General features: G+C 37.1%; 1 long non-coding RNA gene across 4 annotated transcripts in view; it reads right to left on the bottom strand.

The window, feature by feature from the left end:
- The window catches only part of LOC122185150, a 254,379-nt gene that overhangs the window by 96,912 nt on the left and 130,474 nt on the right, over positions 1–26,993 (bottom strand). For all 4 annotated transcript variants that reach the window (XR_006180763.1, XR_006180761.1, XR_006180760.1 and 1 more), the window contains one exon: positions 2,331–2,367. This is a non-coding gene — a long non-coding RNA (uncharacterized LOC122185150). The remainder of the gene's footprint in view (positions 1–2,330; positions 2,368–26,993) is intronic.

Below are 26,993 nucleotides of genomic sequence, written 5' to 3'. Positions count from 1 at the left end.
AAAGATGTTAAATTTCAGGGTTAGATTACGACTTCTTAAAAGCAAAAAAATCTAAATAAGCAACAGTAAGCATAATCACAAAAGAAATTCAGAAAGATGAAACTAATTGAGAGATCACAGCATTATTTGGTGGTTCTTTTAATGATTTCTATGGTAATTCAATGTGTTGACTCTCACCTCTGGAAATATTCTATTATCTATGGGAGTTACAAATGGTAGAAACGATCTTCCATTTGTTTTAATTTGATAGCTGCAATAATGAAATAGCAGGCATAATACTCTTAAAATATAGGTCAACACACAGCATATTTTCTTTCTTTATGTGTTTACATCTTTAATTTAACATTGTTTAGAAGTTCATATAATAATTTGTAAGTTCCAGACTGCATGCAGAGGTTGTTTTTTTTTTTTACATTTATTATGTTCAGAAAATAAATTTTTGTCTAATAAAAATAATATTGTATTATACATAAATACATTCCAATAGTAATGTCCCCTGCTTATTGCTGTTGAAGGTACAACATATAGATTGCAGTAACAGTACTTGAGAGAGCAAACTCACAGCTACAAAACACAGTTTTTCAAGACAGTCACACCATTAGTCTGCATTTTTGCCAGCAATGAACAAGAGCCTACATGCTGCACTCAAAAAATCGGCATGGCTATCCAGAATGCACCTTGCCTTTCACATCACTTCACCACCACTGAAATGCTCCTCTCACCTTCTCACTGTACTCACATCTACAGTTTGGTTTCCATAAACATTCAGCAAGTGTCAGTGAATGTCAACAGATGCTAGTTTTTCTATCTGTAGGAATTCAGTTCAACCCCTTTGCTTCATACGCACTTCTGTGTCAGACACCATTTTATCAGACTGTCCCTCTGCTGCCATCTGTTGCACAGCAACAACATGTGATGGAAATTGGTGGGAAGGTTCAACATCTACTGCCAACCCACCAACATCTGCCTCAGATGTCGTGAGCCAACATAACAAAACAGGAGGTGTTACTTCAGAGCAGCCCTTACATATGTAATATGTAATTAAATATATTAAATTCATACGGCTATAGATATGCAAACATTAAAATATGGAATTGCATATAAAATGCATGTAATAAATATGTTTAATTATTTTCATTAACACATGCACATACAGAGAAGCGTGAGAGAGAAATGGGATTGCCAGGACACATCTCATGGGAAAACTGACTAGCATGAAAGTGTGTCATCAGGAGTGCTGGGGAGTTACAGCTGGGATGCAAAAATACTGAAAATTTAGATTTAATTCCAAGGCATCTGGCTGATGATGACCCTACCAACAATGTCTGCCCTCATTTGTTTGCTATCCTCAGAAACAACCTTAATGCATAAATTAGACAGATAAAATTCACACAGCGCAAATTCAACTAATCATCTACTGTGGAAACACGTTAGAAGGATGAAGAAGCAGTCACATTGTTCCTTACACAACAAGGAGATGGACCAAAAACTGGCAAAGCACATCAAAAAGATCAAACACTGTATAAAACTAAGCACTGTTAATATTTTTTAGTATAAATACAGAATATTTGTTTCTCTTTCGGAGCACAGAGGAAGTGATAGGTGTCACTGAGGTATACTTAAGTTAAGCACATACTCAAAGCTTTATTGCCTCAAGGTCTCCAGACCATTTTTGTGAATGTCTTGGACCTCCACGTCATCACATTGTTTTCAGAGATTATATTTTGACACACTATTCATACAAATAAACATGATCCCTCATATTTTTCAGTGCTTGCTAGCTTCAGTACAGTATTAACTAGACTCAATTTCATGTCAGGAATTCTGCTCCTTGACAGTTTGAAAGCAACACTGCATAAGTTTCAGGCATACAATAACTCCAAAAGTTTTAAGAGAGAACTGAAAACTGCTCAACTCATTATACCTCGCACTGGAAAAGGAGACCTCTCTAAAAATTAGAAGGACTGCTTATCTGAAGAAAGAAAAGCATATAGATTTATTTTTTAAGGAAGATTACTTTCATGAATCTGAACAATGGGGAAAGTTCTGTAGCTTCTTTCAGGCTCATTCAGATAATTTTAAAAGAATTACAGTGCACTGGTGGAGAATAATCATGCAGACATTGGAACAGCTAGTGTAGCCTTCTGCACCTACACACCACCTGTCTCATGCACTGAAATAACCATACTGAAGCAGAACTCCAACTTAAACTTTATGCCTTTCTTTATCTAATCAAAGTCAAATAAAAACATGACTTCAATTTCAATGCCCTACACTTTACTTTCACTAAAAACGTGGGTGTCTTTGAGTTAATTAAATAAGTGACTTACAAGTCTTGAGCAATGGCACTTCGGACTTCTCAGAATCCTGTATAATAAACAAACAAATTTAGTTTTCTTAAAAACGACTTCCTTTAAATGCTATTATCACTACTATTACACTTCTTGTTCTTTGCTGTTTCAGTAAACAGTTCTCATCTCAACCCTTTATTATTCTCCCCAGTTCTCTCCCCCTTCCCAGTGTGAGCAGGAGGTGAGCAAACCACTCTGTGGCAGTGCATTTCCAACTGCATTTCATACTTCAGTCCTTCCTGCAGACTACAGTTCCTCAGTCATGGCTACAGTAAAATTTACAGTACCTCTCTTAGATTGAAAGAGTTAACCACCATCACACGCAGAGCCCCTGTTATCATACATACAGGTATATGTAACGTATATTTAACATACGTATAGTTACTTTTTTCAATGATTTGGTTTTAAAAAATGGACATTTGGCTTTGAAAAGCAAATAATTTAAGTTTTACACTCCCTTGGTGAAATTTTTTGTCATATACATGATTTTCATAAGAAAATAAATGTTCCTGGATTTCACATATATTGCATGCTTTCCTTAAAACCTTGAAAAATTGTGCATTTCTCACAGTTCACTGAGCTAACAGTTATCCTTCCTTTTTGACTCATATTTTCTCTTACATATCTCTTGATATATTTGTCAATATTATTTGGAACCTGAAAGAAATGACTACACTGACTTTTAATTTTTCTTAAAAATGGTAACTCAGATCTGTTCTGAAATTAATCTCCAGCATCCTGAATATTTTGTACACATCTTTCCATGTATGATCAATGATTTTTATGGCTTTGTCATCTGAATCAGTACGGATTTCATATGTTCACTGTCTCTCTTATTCATGTCACAGTATTTTACCACCTAAATTTTTACTAGAAGGTGAAGATATTCAGGATTCTTTATCTATCAGTCTCTGTTAGGCCGTAGCACTTTGCCTTCTTCATGATGCCTACTTCATTTTCTGCTCTTGAGATCTATCTCTGAGTAAAAGATCTACACGATTAATCCAAGTGATTTATTTATGAGTTTATTTTGGACTTCACCGTAAACAGTGCTTGAGAAAATGAACTGCATTTCAGCTAGAACTTTCAAATAAATTCAGAGGCATTAGGTACGTACATCTTGGAGAATGTTATAAGAATGGTGAGGCATTGGAACAGATTGCCCCAGGAAGTGGTGGAGCCACAGTCCCTGGAGGACTGAAGGACATAGTTTAGTGGGCAATACTGGTGGGAGGTGGATGGCTGGATTAGATGATCCTCAAGGTCTTTTCCAACCTTAATGATTCTATGATAATGAAATCCCTTCTTCACCTTCATTATTTCATCCTTCTTTTTGCCTAACTCAGCTCTCATTCTGATGACTTTGTAAGATTTTCATTGATTTCAGTGAGCTTCTACTCAACTATCACAGGCTTGAGACTGTCACATCTCATACTGCAGCACAGTAACTCATTAACAGTGCTCTCACAACTTACAGGAGTTATTGATGATTCTACCCATAGCTACTGCTATCCAGCTGGACTGGCTCTAATGCTGAGTGTTTGGAAGGAATTGCAGGAAGCCAGACTTGTAACTCTTGAAACTATCAGCAATTCACTGGTCGTGTAAAACCGACTGAAAATAGTCAGAGTTCTCTTAGTCTATTTGCTGAATGTATAGCCATTCAAAAAACACATAGACTAATTAGTGAGTATCTTGACTCTACCTTGTGCTCTCAGATATGCCAGACCTCCACTGTGCAGGTTCCTGAAATTGCAAACCAGTTGCTATGACTACAGAAAGATCCCATAGGATGGCTGTATTTAGCTGGCACATCCTGACCACCCAGAATACTAATGAAATGGAAGAGTGCAGTGTGAACTGCATGTGGAATTACCGTGGTTCAAAATTAAAAATAAATAAATATTTAGAACCTATCCTCTCTGCAGATATCTTTTATCTTTCTCTGTTTCTGGATTTCAGCTTTAATGTATTATTTTAAAAAGCTTCATCATTTAAATTCTGGCAGCAGAACCAAATATCTATGGTTTTAAAACACAGTTAAATTGAGATACCAGGGATTTCACACTAGTTATATTCAATTGCATTAAGCAGAAAAAAAACCCAAAGTTTTTTAATTTGGCTTTATACAGTAAAATCAACAAAGGGTAGTCTCTGTAGTTCACCTGTTTACTGCAGAACTTTACCTGCAGAATAACACCAATCAATTCAGCCTATGGTGGTGGTGATAGAAAAGTTGTTTTGGGGAAGGACCTGCATTTCTGTTGCTCTGAAATAGCTTGAAACCTCTAATCTAGGTCGACTTGGTTGGTGGTATTCTTACAGGGAGATTTTGAGTCATTGAAGACTAATGTTACTTTTTTAAGAAGTACTGAAAATAAAACTTGTTAAGAACAGGCTCCAGAAGCTATTACTATCACCATCTCCATTCATGTCTAGTGTTTAATATTCTCTACTCTATTTGAATTCACACAGAAATGAAATCCGGTTTGGATTTTCAGTAATTTAGTAATTTCACTAGTTACATGTAAGCGCCATTGATCCAGTCCTACACAACCTACAGGAAAAAGGGCATTATGTTAACTCCTCTCTTGAAACACCAGATTTTTTTTTAACATTTTACACCAGAGGTTTAAAGAAAGGATATAACTCTTAAATCAAACAGATAGAGTCAATATGTTTGTGGGTAAAGTGGATATAAACTGCTATAGAGATGTATATCAGGACATGAAAAAATTAAAAGATAGCTGCAAGGAGCATACCTTGTAGTCTGGCTCTAAGTGATTATAACTTTTTAACTGCTATTAAGCTTGGGTTCAGGGATTGCAAAACTGGATTTGATCTCACTTTTCCTCTTTCACCAGAATCATCAGTGGGCTTTGGAATACAGTTTGCAGAATAACACTGCTGAAATTTTGATAGCCACTTAACATTTACCCGACACAAAAAGTGCTTTCCAAAAAGGCTACAAATTGAGGTACTGCCAGAGCATACACTGCCTCCGTGGGTCTAATGCACACTAAGTGAATTCTGTTCCATTTTTATGAGATAACACATTAAATAATTTTCATATTAGGTTTACAAGAATGCCCATTTCTGCTAAGGAACAGTCAAAGTTCATGTCACAGAACAAACTTCCTCACATTGGTCAAAAAAGTGATGGGATCCACAGAGTTGCAATGGCTTTCTGATAACAAAGGCCTGTGGCACCAGGGATTTGCATGCAGGTATGCTGCAGTGCTACAGATAAACATTGACATCTATATTGCATATCCACAAAAATATATACAAGCAGAAGTCTGATTACAGGTCTAGAAAAAACAATCAACCATTAGAATATTCAAGCACTGGAACAAGACTCCAAAGAGACTGTAAACACTTCATGCTTGGAGAGACTCAAAATGCCAATGAACAAGGCCCTAAGAAACCTGATCTAGTCTGAAAAACTGTGAACAAAGGCTGGAATACAGACCTCCAGATGTCTTTTCCAATTTAAATCATTCCACTGTGGTACTGTGCAGAGGCATCTTGTTGCGGCTGCCTTCTCAAATGAAAAGTCTCAGCCCATACATAAAGGCATCATAGCAAATGTATCAGGTAACAGAACTACAGAGATTGCACTGCTGTGGAGTTAACTACAGGGATCACTGAGCAAGAAGAAATAATCTATAGCAAGATCCTGTAGTTCAGTCTGCAAGAGGATGCACACACACCCAATAAGCACATAGCATTTCTTGCTTTCTGTATCTCCCACACTTCTCCACAAAGCAATCAGCAGGTCGAAAGGTCTGCTTTCTTACCATCATTTCACATTACAATCTTACGTAATAAAATTTCCTCTTTATAGATCCCATCAGAAATCTTATAGTGCCTAATAAATTGCAAGCATTTGAAAGATTTACATAAACGATGTGACATTTTTAACTTCTTCACTATTCCACTGTCATTTAGAGGAATTTGCTGTTGGTGATTTATAGAGCAAAAACACAGCAGCTATGTTGTGTTGAACAGTTTTTACTATTTTATTTCCTTATAAATAGTAACGATTATTTATTTTTTGTATCTGTCTCATTTAAGCATTACAGTGCAGAAACACACTGTGGCATCCTTCCAATACAATCTTGTCAGAAAGGAAATCAAAATTCTTTGCATGGTGTTCTCTGGAACTGGACAGACTCTGCATGCATTAGAAGTATATACCATGTTTTCAAGAACAGGGAAACTGATATATAGCATTATCAAACCTTGTGAGTATATAAATTAACCCATTCAAAATAAATAAGACCAAGAAAACTAGAGGCAGACTCGGCATGGTCAACATGAAAAGCAACAGCTTTAAAATGAAATGTAGGAGATGGTTTTACTGCTATTGAGGCTTTTTCCTGCTCACAACAGATCATTCTACCTCCCATAGTATTCAGATAGGACTGAGTCAAACCTCCAGAGCCTAATTCTGATTTGCACAAACACCACATTCTACATCCAAAACAAAAAGATATTCTTGTCTTTTTTGTTTGTTTGTTTGTTTGTTTTTTAAGTGAGTGCATACTGTAATTAGGCAGGCAAAGAGGAACAAACTAACTTTGGTATAGATAAGAAGCAGAGCCCTTAGTGTGCATGTTCCATCATTATCATATGATGACAGTCCATTTCCTATATGTTGAATAGCTCTTAGCTGGTGTGCAGTTTCAGTATAAGCTCCAGCTGAGTCATTCTGTTCCAGAACTGGGAAAACTATCTATATGTTTAGAGTTAGGGGAAAGAGAAAAAAAAAAAAGGAAAACAAAACTACACCCAAAAAACAAAAACAAAACAAAGAAACAAACGAACAACAAAAAAAAAAAAACAGCATGAAAATACCTAAAAGTCCACAGATTATTCAAATAATAGAAGTCTGGTATTGTGACTTCCTCATATCATTCACAAAACCCACCTCACAGACATTAGAATCTGCTCCTCTTGTGCAGAATTAATGTAAACCTATTGACTAATAAAATAACTGATGCTGTGAATAGGTTCAAGACATTTCTGTAGGAACTTACAGTGCAAGACAATCTGTAACACAGAACCATCAGGATGTTGAATATATCCAGTGTTCTCACTGTTCTGATAGACAGGTGCAGACTTCAGATGTGCAGAAGATACATGTCCTGTTCATTGCCTTTTTTGTTGCTGTCTTTACTTCCCCCCAAAGAAAACACTGCTGAAGTATCAGTGACTGACACTGAATAGAAGCAGCTTCCTTCCCAAAGATGTCATGTACTCTCTCATAAAATAAAAATGATTTGAGTTTTACAATCCATTTTCTATTCCAGTAGCAACATCCTAAAGTGCCTGCCATTCCATCAGTTCAAACGCTTTACACTTGGAACAAGCAAGCAAAAGAAGTTTAGCAAAGATAAAGAAGCTATAAAATGATTCAGGGTAGGAAAATGATTATTATTGCTTTGATTACAATGTACTATAAACACAAAGTGGCTGCAAACTAGATGAAAAATTACAGCATAGGGGACAGAGATAGTTCAGCAGATGGATCGTCCCAGCTTCCCTTCTGGGATGTGCATGCACTTATTCAAGTTTGAAGCTAAAGCAAAGCACCCCTGTCACACTGTAGACATATCAAGAAGCAAAGCGTGGTTATGAAGAACCTTACTTGAACAGGTCTTTTAAACAATCTAATATCATAATACGGACATCTTGATCATTCAACAATGATATTGTTCAAATAAACTTCATTATCAGTGTTCAAAATTTCTCAGAATTGGATATGTGCATCATCATCGCTTAGCTATTCTTTTTGTTATTAAAATTCTCCTCAGGAAACTTACATTTTGCCAATTAAAAATGAAAAATCTGAAGATTTGGAAATGCTATCAGTGGGTACATGATTTTGCAAGTGATAGAGATGACTAAATTTTCTTAAATTTGTTAAGTCTGACCCAATCACACTAATTTTACTAATGGCCTTAATTTAATATTTAGTCTGTAACAACATTCTGTCTGCAATGAGGGCTGAGTCTTCAGTGCACCTTACAGTTCTGCTCCCACATAAAGAGGAAAGCAAAACCCCATGAGTTGCTTCTTTGCTGGCCACCCAGCCCAGGTGTGAGTACTGAGAGGCAGGTGAGAAGCAAATAGGAGACCAGAACTATAGCATGACTTCCCTGAAGTCAGGAGGCATCAGGATGATCATCCACAACAGCAAACAACATCATGGAGCACCTCGTAATTTACACTGAAAGAAACCTCTAAGATCATCAAGTCCAACAGTCAACTGAGCACTGCCAAGTCTACCACGTTTACGCATTCTTTTAAATACCTCCAGTATGGTGACTTCCCTGAGCAGCCTGTTCCATTGCTTCAGAATATTCAGCTTCAGTAAAGAATTTTTTTGTAATATTCAACCTAAACTTCCCGTGGCTCAACTGTGTCACATGAGTGACAGAATATAACTTACTGGACTTACTCCAATACTTAATTTAGAAGAACCAAACTCTAAATCAAAAAGCCATTATGTTTTGCGAAGCACTCTAAAATATGGCTTTATTCCAAAGGAAGCAACTCTACAAGGTCTAAAATCTTGTGTGAAAGAAAATTCAGAAGAATCTCAGTAGAATCTGACATATCTGTTCATTTCACTGGTGTAATGATGATGAGAATCTGCCCCTTGTCACCTGAAATATTTACATATTTACATACATTCTTACAAGGTGAAAGCAGAGAAAGAGAAAAAGCACGTATTAGGTTAATATTTTATTATTAAAATCTTCTGTACATGCAATAATTAAAATTAGAAAGGAAAATAAATGAATACTTAGCATTATTTCTAAGTAATGTGGTAATTCAAATTAATTAAAGGGAAGAAAAATTATCCTTTCACTAAACAAGCAAAAGAACATTCAGTATTAAGGATTTTCTTGAGCAGCTCTTCAAGTATTAATTGATATACCACGGCTTAGTGCTTTAATAATTTGTTTCAGAATTACTTAGGTGACTCAAGAGAGTCCAAAACTACCCATCCAATCCACTACTCTAAAAAAATGGACTTTCCTAAATACTTGTGCCCAACTTCCACAGAGAGGTGGAAACAGTCCAATTTTAAGGTCAGGTATTTCTTCAAGGTATTGCTCTGAACACGGCAAGGCAATAGGCAATTATGTTGTTTGACTCCCATCCCTGTATAAATTTCAAACTAGCCATATAAGACAATGGCTTAGCTGATAACAACTGGTTGCTGTTTTAAATGTAAAATGCTGAAGGCTAACAAAAGGGTGCTGGAAGTTTTGTTAACGTGTTTAATTGTGCTAAATAACCTTGATTATAGTATCCTGCTCAACTGAAAGATTATTTTCAATCTTCCAGCTTTTAAACTTTAAGTATTCAAACTTTTAACAGACGTTTCATTGCACTCGAGGGATGGCTACACTGCAGAAAGAAGACAAAGATTTTCCAGAGTATGTGCAAGAGATATAAGGAAAAAGGCCCTCCAGGATAAAAGATGCTGTGCCATTTAGCAGTTTGCCCAGGGATATATATAGAGACAGCATCAAGAAAGTTGCGTCAAGTCCAGAACAAGTTCATTTTGTTTCAGCAGAAACAATTCAGATTACCATATTGGTTTTAGCAAACCTTTTGTACTTGAAATTTTCTGGTAGAAGGGCAATGGCAGTTGCCTATAAAAACTGTATTGGGACATTAAGAAGAAAAGGGAAAAGAAGAGTGAAGAAAAGGATGTGCTATCAGTCTGCCCCATATTTCTTTAACAAGTCCAAGATTTCTCAGAGATGAATCTTGGGAAACCAACTGGATAGAAGGAAATAACAATAGGAGAGCGGAATCTGACTCCACAAAGATTTCTAGTGCACTAGAACACAGACTTTCAAATGGAAATGGAGCTTGTCTGCTGCAATGCTATTGAATGCTACTGAATGACACAAGGTCTATCAGTGTAAAGTGCCCAGAATGTTTTTTTCTATCTATTAAAAATAACTGTCATCTGAAAAGTATGTATGTGCAAGGGCAGTGCTAATTGCACTGATTATAAACTACAGTTTTCTTCATTTTTTCTAAGGTACCACTGAGGTTACAAAAAAATGAAAGGAAAAAAGAAGAGCGAGAAGAAATGAGAATTTCTGAAGTGATTCTTATGTCAAAATTGTGCAATGTTTGTGAGTTATGTCTCTGTGGGTTCATCTGAAAAACCTCTGAGCACACAGAACCAAAATTAGAGTCAATCATCTGTCTCAAATTTATGAAGAGAAATTCTAAATCAGCTGTAAAAACAACAGAAAGAATAATTCTGAAGGTAGTAAATGATATGAAGAAGAAGCATCAATAGACCAAAGAGAAAGATGACAGTCACAACCTTAGGGCAGATGAAGTTTTTGAGGCCTCTATCCAGTCAAACATTAAACTGACAATAGCATTTTAATACTACGTTGTTACAATTACTTTGCAAAGTAAAAAACGAGCCTTTTGCCCACACTTCATATACTAATGTGAAAATGAGGAGGCTATTCGTTCCTGTGTAGAGAGGAAACGTCAATAAAAGCACAGTTATCTGGTTTCATCATTGGAAAGCTGTCACATCTGTAGGAAAATATGTACTAAGCTCTTTCTTGAAAAGCATGCATCTTAGTGCTAATACGGTGACGAGCTTCACAATTAAAATAATAATCCTTCAGAATATTTCCACTATCATATATATCATACCTTAGAGCATCATTTGCCAGGTTCAGTATTCGAAATTACCTGCCCCCCATTTTCTACACCTGTTTCCACATAAGACATACAACCTTTGGGTACTCAGTTACATTTTGAAAAAATAAAATGTCTCTAACCTTGAAAATGTCAATTAAAAAACAAAACAAAAAACAACAACAGAACAACAGCAATAAACCACTCAGCTCATACTCTGGTTGTCAATCTTATTTTTCCTTTTTCCTCCTCAGGCTGTATACTTTATTTTTGAAATTGTAACCTGAAGGACTTCAAAATATACAGCGCTGTACAAATGCCTACTAAGTAGCATGATAGAACATTCTGGGGAATTACGCTAGCTACCAACAATAAATTAAATGAACACTGCTCAATCATTACTCTCTTGTATTTGTGAGTTATAGGGCAAAAACATTCATTAGTGCAGCACAGCACAGGGAATTCTCAACAAATAAATAGTTCACAAAGACCTCAGCTGAAGTTTGGAGCTGCGTGACTCAGTTTGCACTGATGTGCCAGCTGCAGGCGATGTTGGTGTAAGTACCTGCTGATACATTCCTGGAAACTTACATATGGCAGGACACAACGGTTGCATAGATCTTACTCTTGCTTTATCATTTTTCCTGTCCTCCAGCTGCCTCTTCTGTTACCCGACTGACTGTGTCTCCCAGTATGCAAGAGGAGCAGAAGCCAAAAGCATTAATATTCATCAGTTCTGCTTTACTTCCACTCTACCAAAGTTCAAAGGATACTGTAACAAACAACCAAGGGCTCTGCCCCGAAACTAATACCCCTATTTATCTTTGTGTGTTTCATTGGAGGACAGCACAAAACAATAACTATCTTGTCCTAAATCAAACTTTTATAAACTGCTGTGATTAAAGCTCTAAAATTTCCTTTAAGCTTAGCAGAAGCTCAGAGATTTATGGTTCACCCATTTGTAAAACGCAATCCAAGTGCCCACCTCTGTTGGATGCCTCCTGTGCCTTTTTTTCCTTCTTTTTAGCATCTCTGACAACATCCAAGCACTCATACAAATGAACATCCCTATGGTAGTGTGACACTAGCTTCAGTAATTCTAACTCCTCTGAAGGTCCTGATGTCTTGCTTTAGTCCTTCTTGATGCATTTTACTACCTTCATCCTTGCTAAGAAAGCGGACAACTATAATCCTTCTCTTCCTCTCAGATTTATAAAGTAACAGAAGTTCTACAAAGCTGCTAGAAGCAAAACTAGGAACATATCTAGGTCACTAAAATGAAGTAAGTCAGCTCTTGCACATTTAGATCTTGATACCTCTTGGCTCCTGAGAACTAATGATAGGAACTTTTGCTAGGAGTTCATCAATTGCAGATGTCACAGAGAAGAGAAACTCAGGCACAGTAGCAACCAGTCACAGGCTGAGCCACCAGTGTGAGGCAGCCACAAAAAGCTGTAAACCAGCTAGTAAACCAGGCATCAAGGTGTAACATGTCTGCACTACATCACAAACACAGGCTCTGGTGACAGCTGCTCCCTTGAGAGGAGAGCAACATCCTTCGTGTAAAAAATACTATGCTGTCAGTAGAAATGTATCAGTGCTGTGTTTGTATATTCATCACCTCATCAAACAAGGAAAAAGTAAAGGGGAGATTCATAGCCCAATTTTAGATTACAATTAACATTTTTGTTTAGTACATCTTTTACTGAGATCAGACAATCCCAAGTGTCCCTTTTAAATCAGATTATGACAAGCCTGTAGCAGATGTTCACAAGTTATACAGAGAATTATTTCCTGAGCACCGAGAACAAGATGCTGCCTCTGTAAATTCAAAAGAAGGTCTGAATTTGAGTTAGCAAACTGTTTCCAGATACCAGTCTTATTTTTACCTTTACACATAGCCAAAGGACTGACCGAACTTCAGTTCAACCCTTCGTCTTAATGTAAACCCCCTGTATCTTTCTTTCGGTATTGAGCTAGATTGACAGATAGCTCTTACTGCTGGGCTTTGTGCTTTTAACAATCCAGAGGAGAGATGAGGGAGGGAAGGTATGTGTAAGGATAGGCTTAGCGTATCATGGTTTTGTATGCAAAAATTTCAATCCTTTCACACATATGCCCCGTATAATTTATATTCTTTTAAAATTTATGAAGTGCATACTTCTCTCTTTAAGCATCTGATAGGTCATAGCACAGAGTTTACCTGAAGTGCATGGATCTTCATGGGATGCTTAGTGCTAAAATTCATGCCGAACAGGAAGAAGCTTAGTGTATAATTTAATCCCAAATCATCCCCTTTATAAAGTCTTTTTTTATTTGCACAAGCATTTATTTACCTCCTTGCGTGCTCCAACATTTTAGGATGTATAGGCTACTCCAAGAGACCCAGTATAACAATTAACGTGCTTAACGATGCTAAAGCACATTAGTACCATGCAGCAAGCCAAAACAGCCCTAAAGGCTGAAAGACTGGCTTACTCAGCCAGCAGTAAACATCTTGAAAAGCTGAGAATTCTAACCCAGGTTATTTTGCCTAACCCAACCTGTTCTACCACCTGAAGGTACTCTAACTTCCAGAAAGGCAGCAGTATTCTCCTTAAGCATTCTAAGTTACAGTTCCACTCCTTCATCTCTTAAATCCTTTCTGTCCTTGCTACTTGTTTTTTCTCCTCTTCCACAGAGTACTCAATATTTGCTTGGCTGCACGTCTCCCTCTTCTAGATAGATCTGGGGAAAGTATATACATGTTCCTAAAAACTGCTCAGGGGTAACCTTTTATCAGTGTATTAGGTTTTGTCATCAGTGTTTCAAACATACCAGCACCCAGACCATGCCCACACGAGGGGCCCTTCACCTCCAAGACTTCCTGCTGCAGCTGTAAGGACATAAGTGAGTCTGACAGGCTATAAAGCATACTGCTGTCCTCACTATAAATATTCTTCTACCGAGTGCTAAAAAACTGTAACTTTAAAAAAAAAAAAGAAAAAAGAAAAAAAAAGAAAAAAACAACCACCAAAGTGAGAGCGTGCAAATGGCAGTACACAGGAATAACAAGCTTCTACACAAGAGTATTATACACAAAGAGGTGGAGGTCAACATCAAATTCATGCAGGCAGAAAGACAGGTTTGCATAAACAGGCTTAGGCTCTTGCGTTTTATGAACCAAGAAGTGAAGACAATCACTCATGCACATTTCTGTGTACTGCACTGCAGGGCACTGTGTCCCATTTTCCAGGTAAATAGCTAATATTTCTGTATAATTTTTTTGTGTAAAAATACCTCATTTTTTGATTGGTTGGCCAGTTTTCCACTCAATCCGTCAATCTGTCTGTGAACATCTGTAACTCAGATGAAATCAGTGTTTATCTGTCAGTCCTATCTTCTCTTTTTACACACACAAAAAAATCTCCTACCACAAGTATAAGGATGGTGACTGTGAGCTAATCATATCTCCAAGGAACTGCATTTCTGGAATGCACTTAATTCTTCCTGAGTTCCAACTGCAACAGCTGTAAACACTTTGCAATAATTAGACTCTTGACAATGCTTATTTCTTAAATGTCTGCCATATCTAAGTATGCCAGAATCACAACCCATTTAACACGTCAGTCACAGGATATTAATAGCTTCCTCAATACTGTTTATCTCCTCTGCACTAAAAGCATTCTTTTCTGACTTCATAGCTGCCCAGTGAGCTCAAAATCCCAATAACTGTTTTGAAGCCTTTACGTACAATAGGAGGAGCCTCCTTTCTCATGCACTCCTTGAAGCTTTAACAGCAATTTTTAAAGGACTGGAGAATTCTTTTTCACCTTTAATTTCTGGACTTAAGTATTGTAAAACAAAACAAAACAAAACAAAACAAAACAAAACAAAAAAAAAACAAACAAACAAACAAAAAAAAACTACCTACATGATAAAAAGTATGTTCCCCATTATCTCTTGTCTCCTTTCACCCCTCAATACTTCACTGCAGTTAACTCTTACTAGCATATCATCATTATCAAAAAGTAGAAGCTGTAACTACACTACCAGCAAAACACATTATTTAAATAGAAAGTCATCTAAATACACTGTAAAAAACAAACACCTACAAGAAAATGTTCTTAAGTATTACTTGGTGTCCTGAGTTTGAGATAAACAACCCTCTTGAGACGACGGTAAACAATCATCCTCTCCCAAAATATTAGCCTTAAACCTAGCTGAGGACAAGATGCTTTTATTATTACTTTTCTCCAGATTCTTTCTTCTAGCAAGATCTTTCTGTAGTCATCAATTATTCATTAACCACTTTAGACACGCATGTTCTGTGTTCAAGCATTCAAAAAAGTACAGGTGAGTAATCAGTCAAGTTCATCCACAACAGAAGAAAAGGAGGAAGAAGTTTTTTCATGCAGCTGTGGGGCATGGGAATTACTTGGAATGATCACATTTGACTGGCAAACTAAAGATTCCGAGTGTTTTTTAAGAGACAGGACATAGCCTCTTATTTTTTAGACTTCTAGTTTTTGGACAGAGTAGAGAATATAAGTCACAGTTTCTAACAGTTGTTAGCACAGTTGCTAATGGTGAGGAAGGAGAAACAGAAGAACATAAGTATTGGAAGATATCTTTAAAAATATTCTTATTTGAAGACATGGGAAACATGAAATGCCTTCTCTTCCTCTCCTAGTACATTTTAAGTACTGTCTTCTCTTTTGTAGATGTGTTTGTATTCTCTATGTTTTCTTTTGAAAACAAACCAAATATTACAAATGGAGATTATTCTTATTTAATTCCTTTTGGAAGAGATATCCATAAGGCTATGCCCACATGTAGCTAATTTACGTTCCCTGAAATAGTGCTGAACTATTTTATCATTCATGGTCAAGTAACTTCTTTCCATTTGATATCATCTTACCTTCCTTAGCAAATAGTCAAATCTGTATTTACTTATGCACTTCTTTCATCCACTAATTTTAGTTCTGAACTCTTGGTATACAGATATATTGTGAAAAGTTAGATGAGTGCATAGGGTATGCTGATTTGTAAACCAGCACCCAGAGCATAGCTTTAAAAAGGACCTTAGAGATGATCAAAAGCTCTTAAGGTCAGCCACACTTACTTTACAGTCACACTTACTTGCTTTACAGGTCCGAATTCTTCACTCCTATTTCTCTGACCTGAACCTTGAAATACCATAGAACAGACATGATGAAGAACCTACAATTTCAGCTACACTATATTCTCAGTTCTGAAAAACTACTTTTGTCTGCTTTGCAAAGACTTTTATTACATACTTGTTATAGAGACAGAAATGCTCTCTAGATATATTTATTTATGACTTATTCATTATCATCCAATCAAATTTTATAGTACTCTCACTGCAGAAATTTTGCTGGCTTTTCCATAAGTACTGTAAAGGTTTCTGTATAAAAAAACATTCCAAAATTCTAGGATACTAATTTAGATCAGTTTTCCTATGAACTGGATTCTATCATTGAGTACCAACATACAGATCCTTCAAGAAAAAGAAAAAGAAGTAAATACAATGGTAAAATCTTTCTTAGGAGATTGCATCTGATCTTATGAACAAATGGCAGACTTTTTGGGCCCTTGGATGAATAGTTACTGTAGCAGCTCTGGAGGATGAGACAGAGGCAAGGGAGCAGATTCTCGCTGAAATCCTAGTGAAAATTCAGCAGAACAATGAAGAGAGGCATGTTTTCTTAGTGTGTTCCATGCTTTGTTAGTTTTAGTCAAATAGGAGCACATGGTCTTTGAATTACATACGCATGCTGATGTATTGCGTGGTTTCTCATTCTGCTCTGTTTTAAGAAAATAAACAAACACTAGATGAGAAGAAATAATTACCGGAGATTTAAAATTCATTCACAATTCTGAGAGCAGAAAACAATGAGAGAAGCTATAATCTGATTCTAATTGGAAATTAACACAGTTACAGATGGAAATTTCTCTATAAACACAGCTAAAAGATTTCATCCAAATCAACAGCCTCTTACCTTTAAAAAGGAACAAGAATTTCTTCATACCCCCACACTGTGGCACAAGATGAAATTGAAACAAAGGTATTTCAGCCTCTAGATAGGTGAATACAAACAAAAATTTCATTTCATTTCACATTTTGCATGGTTGCCGAAGAGAAAAATTTTTAATTGATCTTACTCATTTCCACAGTATGCCAAACTATAAATTCTTTGGCAGCTTTTGTAAATGCCATATGGGCAGAAGGCAATCACAACAAATCACATATCTTCCTCCTTCATACCACTCAGAAGTGAGCCATCTGATTATCCTACTCTCTGCATCAACTGTGGCACGGATTGGACAGGCATGGACGTCTCTTGCCTGAGAAGTTCAAGAAATCTTTTGTAATTCTGTTACCAATTCCTTCTTTCTTTATTCCTTTTTTTTCAAACAGGACATCTTTTACTCAGAGGGCATTGAGGCACTGGCACAAGATGACCGGAGGAGCTGTGGATGCCCAATCCCTGGAGGTGCCCAAGGCCAGGTTGGATGGGGCCCTGTGCCACCTGATCTGGTGGGGGCAATCAACCCATGGCAGAGGGGTTGGAACTAGGTGATATCTAAAGCCCCTTCTAACCCAAACCATTCTATGATTCTGTGATTTTCCCATCTGGAACACAACCTTCATCCTCATGTGCTTTACAGGTAAAGTTCAGGTCACAATGTATATGAAACACTACACTCCTGATTCTGGAGGATTTAATCTGTTAAGGCACCATAAATAGTCCTCAGCTGCCAGAGTTAGGCTGCTTCTAGGTAACATGACAACAAAGGTTGTGCAGTATAGTAGCACTGAAGGCCTGATTCCTTCTTCCCTAATCATGATCCCCGTCTGCAGACATGTAACAAAGATCTCATACGCAGCTTTTCACAAGGCAACATAATTATCTAGAAAACAGTTATCAAAAGAGATTATAAAATCCAGGTCCTAGATTTCACAGGTGCCTATTTCACACAGTCAGTAGTTTGGAGTTTAACAAGCATAACATAAAGAATAATGTAATAACTCCTGAGGTAATGTTCACTTGCAGCAGTCTGAATCACAGAATCACAGAATTGATCACACAGGGGTTTGAAGGGACCTCAAGAAATCATCAAGCCCAACCCCCCTGCTAAAGCAGGTACCCTAACACTTCTCTTTTCTCCCCGAGACAGAAAGACTGAATATAAGCAAAGTATTTCATTTTTTTGCCATATTTTTAGGCATATTTGAACATGTTTACCAAATCTCCTTGCTCAGGATTTTTCCACTTGAAAAATGCTTGCAATTTTGCATTGCAAAGCTGATAAGCAAATTAGCTACTTTAGGCAAAAGTTCCTGTCACTCCAAGTGCTGAACATCAGGCTTTTCCTCAGACAACAACACTGCAGGGAGAGCCCCATGGGATTGTCCACCTCCATGCATAGTACCTTGCCTGCTGTGCTAAGCTTGCAGCTTAAACTACTGTAATGCAGTGTAAGATAACTGAATAATAATGCTGCATTCTACACTAGCAACCAGCATCACTACAAATCAGAGAGATCTCTTGGACAGGTATTTTAGAAGGAGAAAAAATGGCCTCAAGTTGTACCAGGAGAGGTTCGGGTTGGATATTAGAAAAAAATCCTCCAAAGGAGTGGTCAGGTACTGCAATGGGCTGCCCATGGCTGAGTCACTGCTCCTGGAGGTGTTCAAGAAACGTGTAGATGTGGTACTAAGGAACATGGTTTAAGTAGGGAAACATTGGTGGTAGGTGGACGGTTTCACTGAATGATCATAGAGCTCTTTTCCAACCTTAATGATTCTATGACTCTGTGATGCTGCTGTGCACTGCTGCACGTGACACAGCTGCTTGGGTCTGGAGATGAGGATGAATGCTGAATCCTTATGAAATTTCAGAAGGAACTTAAAAAGCAGAAAGTAATAGTTTAAAATAGAACTTAGATAAAATACTAGCACTAGCGCCTTAATTGTTCCAAAAAGGAAGGAGAAGAATTCAGGGAGCAGCACCATCCAAACGGAAAACTTGTGACTAATTTATCTGGCTTGTTTCTATAATGAAAATTGTAACAGTAGATTATTATTCCACTGTTTTGTGTCATGTACAAATACATTTTAAATATCAAAAGGAAACAAAACACTTCTGAAAGGTGGGAAGCGCTACACGTGCTTTCCCGAGGAGCATTACACTGGGCAAGGGGAGAGCAAGGTTTTGGCAAGCAGCTCTGAATGATCCCAACAGTCTCAAGAGCCACCCTTAACTACTGCCATAGGTTATCCAAGGAACACATTTTTCTGGCAATATCCTTTGTCTCACATTCATTACTGAATCTGATAAATAAACTCCAATCACTTATGGTGATTGGTATTACTGTATGCTGAGTAGCTACATATAAACTAATTACATGAATATTTATTATTTCAAGTATAACCTCTCTATTGCTTATTACAAGCATAGTTATTTTGAACAGCTACTGGTGTCGCTGTTTTCCTTTTCAGGTATTTTCTTAGATTCCAAATACTCTTATATCAACACCTAGCCTTTACTTATTTTTACCTGAACGTGCAAAAGGTATCATTTCTTCAGATTACTGATATTAGGAAATAAAAGCAGCTTAAAATAATAATAATAATAATAATAATAATAATAATAATAAATAAAAGAAAAAAGCCTCAGAAAGTTACTGTACTTTCTAGCATGCAAATGGACAAAACAAAACCTATTCATTTGAATTGACATTTTAGGTATAAATCCTGCACAACTAAAACCAAAATGCTAATAGATAACAGGTCAATTGTGAAAAAAAAAACAGGGCCTAGAATTTCTTCTTCTTCCTATTTTCCCAATAACTGAAGGACAGCAGATCTAAGGAGTATTCCAAAATTATTCATTTTGCAGCATTTAAAATCTCTCTAAAACAGTGGTAGTTTATTTATCCCCCAAAACAGACATCTTTTGCCTACTGAAACTGCAATTTCAGTAGGTCATGAAAAGCTTAGAAAATCAACACAAAAATGTATAATATTTCCTCACCTACTAATAATTAATAAAAGTGTAAATAGAAAAATGCAAAAAAATGTAAGTAGTTGCTCATTTTGGTGATTCTGATTTGGTACAGAGTTATGTAAGACAGGGCAGAGCTAAGCAGCACAAGTATCATCTTCTAAAGAGAGTACTTGTTCCAAAAGGCATCTTCTCTGAATAGAAAACCAGCCAGATAAAAAAGAGTTCCTCTTACAGTGCATGGTTCAGACTTTCACTGCGTAAACTGGAATGAGGAAAACAGCACTCACAGCAATCCACTGGACAGAGACAATAGGGATTCAATCTCACTGCTCACAGATACGAAGAAATCTTCATGTGAAAACCAGAACATATCGCATTGTTGCCTAACCAAATAAAAATGCTAAAAAGCACAAGATCTTCAGCTGATGTAACAATGTTTTAGCTGTTTGCTTTAATTTTTCCGTAGCAATTCAAATCAGATCAAACACATTTTAAAAAGAGGAGATCGAGGGGAAAAAGGGAGGAAGAAAATGAACAAAAAACTTGCTTGGATTTTGTGAAAGATAAAACAGTGAAGCTCATATATCAAGGTATATCATCTATAAAAATCACAAGCAGTCTACAGGACAGGCAGAGAAGGGAAGAGAGATGAGTAAAGGGTAATTCTCTGTGCTTTCAGAAGCCACTAGCTTTGTAAGAGAAAGATCTGCAAACCACAAAGACAAGGGAAAGATGGGTCATACTTCCAGCACAAACAAAGGCATTAACTCAGTATTTCCTTACCAGAATAATCAGATATGATTATTAAAGTACATAGTGGGAGGCATTAATAGGTTGTTTTCTTCTAGATTTACTGCAGATACTCCTACACATACATAAGATAACAAATAGGGAATATCTGAAAACCTAAGAACTCCCTTCAGTGTAAATTCAAACCTCAAAGAGAGAAAGTGCTAACAGAAGCCAGCAGTCCTTCCCACCACAGCCCATTCCTTTCCTGCCACTCATCCTCAGAGGTAAAAATAAAAATAAATAATAATAATAAAAAAATAAACCACGTGCAGCAGACTCTGCAGGACATCTGCAGAAGCCTACTGCAGGGTTTCTTTTCTTCCCCTTTAAGCTGTTACAGACTGAGCTGACCCATGGGTATATGGAGCAGGCAAATCTTTAACACCGATGTCCTGACTGTCCTTACAGGAATGGGGGAATGCAAGAGGTACAGTGTGCACAGGATGGGCCCTGCTGTGCTGACAAGTCCACTGTTTTGTGAAAAAGCAGCTGCAAAGTCATCCTCTCTCTAAGCACCTAGTTCTTACATTTTTCAATAAAGATTGCTTTGATACCACTACAGTCAGATTGTGCCAATTTCTGTGAATCCAATTTCCCCTGCCTTTTTTGTGGGATTAGGTGATAGATTAAAGCAAAAGTACCTTCATGTCTTCCCTTCGCTTATCCCTGAGGCTGTGCACAAACTTAGTGTTGCATAGCATGATTCATGTACTTGAAAAGAAGAGGAATTAGGAATTTATTGGAGGATCTTCTCCTTTGCTTTGCAATTTAAATACCTGTCCTTGCTCTTCTCAGCCTCCTACTATTTCTCAAGTCATTTTTAAAATCCATTCAGTGACAGAATATGGGGTAGTTCAAGAGTAGACAAAGTAAGTACTAAAGCACAAATCACAGTCACAAGTCATATCTCAGAATGAATACTGAATAATGTTCCATTGGTGTAAATTGGAAGGTCCCCATTATCATCCCCTTGGGAAGATGAGATCTTTACAATCTCCTTCGTCATGACACAGACATGTAGATTTCTATCACCCTTTGGTGTTCTGGCTGTTGGGCACATTCAGACACTCTGGGCAATGACCTTTTAGTGAAGTGAGTCACAGCTTAGAAGGCAAAATGCAATTTCATTATTTTTTGTGCTCTGAGTAAAATGCGCAAAATTCAGCAAAAGATGTCCAGATGTTTAACACAAAATAGCAAAGGCTTTGCCCTGTGTCCATCCAGCTGAGCTTTAACAACTTTTGTCCTTCAGACCCTTTGCTACAATCTCTATTTCCTAAGATTTTTCTTATTTATTTGTCAGGTTATAAAACAGTGATTTGTTTGCATATTCCTTGTTTCTTACTGTACAAAATAGATTTAATCTGATTTGCACTTGATTCCTTCTATTAACATTACCTTTATTTTCCTTGGTTTGTTTTAACTCCTCCATCACACTTAGCTCATTTATCTGTTTGCTCTCCTTTAGATAGGCAGAACTGAGTAGGCTGTTTACTTTACTTGCTTATGTAACTGATTTTCTCAGCTATGCAAACAGTACTAAGATGATGATATCCTGTAGACAGCTATTTTGCTAGTCAATAGCCATAAAAACATTATCAGTCACTCTTTTCCTTGCTTTTGTATCTCTTATTGGCTATGGATTTATTACTCTTTTTCCTTCTGCAAATACGTTAGCACTTTACTGTGATGGGAAAACTGTGACAGTATTTTTTTGCCATTAATATAATTAATGTCCTAATAAGGCACATGGTAGCAAGACCTCTTGTGTTTTACTGCAGTCAGTGTCCCTATCAGCCTGAATTCTTGCTTTGCTAGAAATGATATTTAACAACGATGAAAGATTATCTGAGATCACAACTGCAAGATCCAGAGGAAATGCAACTCTGATGTGTTTAAATCTTTCTGATAATGGTGTGAAACCAGTGCGATACCAGTGTGGCATTAATGTATGTGGGAAACTAAAATAGGTTGCCACAGAGCTTCAAATGCAATAGGAACAACCAGATCCATATCAGTACTTTAGAACTGTTATTCTCTGCATGTATTACCCTGAGTTCATGTCAAGAACAAATCTGATAGCACTGCGATGACTGCCACAGGAGAAAAAGCAGCAGCATTAAGACCCCAGCAACACACTAAGATTGCCACCTAGTTTAACTTTTAATCTAAAATTTCAGGCTCGAAAATTATATACACTTTAAGACCCCTGAGAATACGTGAGCCAGAAATGCTTCACATCTTTCTGTGGATTTTGTAGGATTTTATATTTTTTAAAATATATTTTATAGATGTATTCTTTCACCATCATTTAAAACATTCTGCTGGAAACTCAGTTAACACTCTTCCATCTCAAAGTTCACTATCTATGCTATCTATTCTGCAGAAAATCAGGTATTTTTGCTTTGACACATTTAGGGCTAAGCTCACTGCTCTTCTGGGAGCATAGATTCTGAATCTTGTGCTGAAGCAAAGTCAGCACGCTTTGGAAAGCATCTGCTTCAGCTCAGTGGCTAATAAAACACATGAGGTTCATGTGTGATAGAAGAGGTTCGGGTGAAACAGTGAATGCCAAAGAGCAAAAATTACAGTTCAGTATCTATAAAGCTGTTGGCTTGATAGTTCTGGCAATGGAGGTCCTCCAGCTCCAGAATTAATTTCACAGCTGCTTTCCTCCTGCTTTCACTACAACATGGCACTGCAAGGATTAAAAGAAGTAGTGCAATTCAGTCTCGTCTTAGAATCAGTGTTTTGTCCTTCTGCCCACAATATCCTCAAGACAAGAGGAAACTTTTGCAGACAGAAATGAAATGACTAACTTCAAATTGCTTAGCTTAGCAAGACTGCAGAATCCTTATTGTAAATGAAATTCTTTGTATTTGCCAGGAGGGCTCTGTGTCTGGGTTCCAGCTAACATGGATATTTAGGGAAAAACACAGATAAACCTCTATTCCTACATGGGGAACAGACAGTTCTCTTATGCCTCTGCATGGAAGTACATGTGTTTCCCCAGGGTTACAACCCTTTCTTACACTTAGCCTCGACATCTTGAGAAGCAGTAGGAGGAGATCTACAGGAACAGCATCATGAAAACCTGCTTAGAAAGAAAATTGAAGCTGCAAAGAATAAAAACTAACATGGAAAAAAAAGGAAAACCATGTACAATACAAAGCTTACAAATCTCTTCTACAAATAAATAAAATAGAGCTAATAGATGAATGACTGAAAGACAATAGCTTATAAGCCTCAGTTGAATCAAGAAGTTCCAATTTCACACTCTGACACCTTACATTACTGAAGAGAAAGATATAAACTTGTGCACTGATCAGAACAAAGTGAAACATAAATGCTTCCCCCCACTCTCCATCTGCAATTTGTAGTTTGGAAAAATATCATGAGAACAGAAGAAAATGGTATTAAAGTAGAGAGAGAATGACATCTACTGGCTGTCAGGAACTGGCTTGTTTCACTGCTGAAAACGTTCTTCTCTCCCTTTCCTCAAAATATCTCATTTGAGACTCCCATTATTAGTCATTAGAGTTTGTCTATTGGAGAATGAATAAAGAACAGATCAGTAAGTTCCCCAAATAGAAGCATTTTCTGGTTAATTTTTAACTGATTAGCTATACAAATAAAAATACTTACGTAAATAGCTTAACATATTTCAGATCTTTAATATTAATGCTGGTGAATAAATAGACTCTGCTTAGAGCTACCAGAAACCCTAAAAGAAACAGTGCAATTTTGCACTGGATGAAGGATTTCATAGTATGCTTTGCCAGAACAAGTAACACCAACAAAACAATAACTCTACCCCTTATCTAAAAAGATACTTAAGTATCTAATTTTCACAGTCCTGCATTGCTTTGTAAAAGCATAATTATCATTTTTCCAAGATAAATTTAGTGCATTACTGTTCATTTTCTTTACTTAAGATCTCAACATCCCTTTTTTAATGTTTCTGTATTTTTCCATATAAATAAGGTATTCGTTTCCCACAGTTTCTCTGCTGCTACTGCTTCTTTTGGCTTATAACAACCTAGAATTACCATCAGTGATACAACAATCTCAGTGACTATTGAGATTTTGATAAAGGTCACATCTTACTGTTACGTGGGCATTCATCTCTGTGCTACACACGTGTTCTTGGTTCCTCCATTTATTGATCTGCTTAATATGAATGTAGCCCTTTTCCCTGTTAGCAGATACTCTGTGGGTGATACTGCCAGTACAAACAAATTGATCTTGCTCACTTTCTATCTGCCACAATATATATTTTCTCCTCTTGCAGTTTTCGCCTGCTGCTTAATTAAACTCCTCTCAGCTCTCATGTCTGCTCAGCAGGAAACACCTCTCCAGCTCTCACGCCCCTAGTAATCAGAAATTACTGTGATATAGACACGAGCATCTGATCATTCTTTCCTAATAAATTAAGCTCAGAAAGAGCAAAATGCTAAGGACTCACAACACCATTCCTGTTGGCAAAAGAAAATTAATAAGCATAATTGTCATATTGCAGAGAAACGAGTCTCAAAGACTCCTCCACCAAAACTGGTAACTGTAGAAAATAAGTTTGCAGGGTGGGAAAAAAGTTAAGGATGGACAAAAATATACCTTAGAGTTAATAGCTGCAAAAGCAGACCAGAAGATTCAGGTACATGTTTGCTTAAACTCTCCACGGAGTGGATATGGTAGAAACAGCACACCTATGCAGCTGTATGGAGAAGTGCTCTCTTTTCTCCAGTGCGATGCACTTGGACTCGGATAGGTGGTCACAGTGCCAAGCCACAGCTGTGAAAACACACAGGCATCCCCTGACGCTCTTTACTCCAGCGTGCAGAACCGCAGACTGGGAGGGATGCCATAGTGCTGCATTGCTGTGCACACTGCCAGTTCCACAGCAAAATGGAACACTACAGATGAGCTTTCATCACTCACACGCCTTTTTATTTATTATTTCATGTAGTGTATTTTAAGTTCACAAAATGCTCCCAAGTACTCCTTTAGGGACAGCATGAATATGTTCACACTACCCTTTTTTTTTTTTCCCCTATAACCTATTTACTTAAAAAAAAAAAAAAAAAAAAAAAAAAAAAAAATTGCAATGCATTAAACTGAAGTTATTGATAACTTTTGACTGGACAAGTTATCAGAGCTCACTGACATCAGTAAGAATCATCCAAACATCAGCAGGAATCAAACTTAAATTAATTTAGATTTTGGCACTTGTGCACTGGGTATATACTGACATCATATCCAAATACACTGAATGGTACCTGAAGATACAGAATCATATTATCATAGAATGCCCTGGGTTGCAAAGGACCACAATGATCACCCAGTTTCAACCCCCTGCTATGTGCAGGGCTGCCAACCAGCAGACCAGGCTGCCCAGAGCCACATCCAGCCTGGCCTTGAATGCCTCCAGGGATGGGGCATCCACAACCTCCTCGGCCAACCAGCCTGTTCCAGTTCATCTCCACCCTCACCACTTCCTCCTAATATCTAACCTAACCCTCCCCTATCTCAGTTTAAAACCATTCCCCCTTGTCCAGTCACTATCCACCCTCGTAAAAAAGACATCACATGCTCCAATGTATCCCTAGATTGGTGTACACATCTAGCTTTAAGGAATTCAAAACACAAAATTTGGATTGTCCAATGATTGATAAAATAAAAATTAATCTGAACGTCATGTAGCATTCTATTAAAAGTTTGAGTTGTTTCGTAATTTTATCTGACAGATTTCATTCCAAATTGTTGAACAAGAACATAATTTTGTCAAAATACAAAACTGAGAGTAAAGCATTCATCATTACTCAAAGGAATTTCTGCCAGAAGCAAAGATGTGTTAGATAATTATGACAAAGATGAAAAAGGTGGAAAACTATTTCACACAACAATACTCTGGACATCAAATCTACTTAAAGGAAGGCTTGAGATAATGTAACTACTCCTGTAAAATCAGTATTGAGGAAAAAGAAAAACATGAGATACCGCTTTGGTTTTCTAACAGCAGCCTTCATATCTACAAATTCCAGGAAACTGATCACATGCAATTTTATCCTAGCTGCTAATAAGCAGCATCCTTTGTCTTAAATTCCAACGTAATTTCTGATCATCTTCTTACTCCATCAGA

Source organism: Lagopus leucura, unplaced genomic scaffold, assembly GCF_019238085.1.
Source record: "Lagopus leucura isolate 7727_CA_CO unplaced genomic scaffold, USGS_WTPT01 Super-Scaffold_100027, whole genome shotgun sequence".
Classification (NCBI taxonomy): Eukaryota; Metazoa; Chordata; class Aves; order Galliformes; family Phasianidae; genus Lagopus; species Lagopus leucura.
Note: the sequence above shows the minus strand (reverse complement) of the source record. Positions and strands in the feature narration are given on the sequence as shown.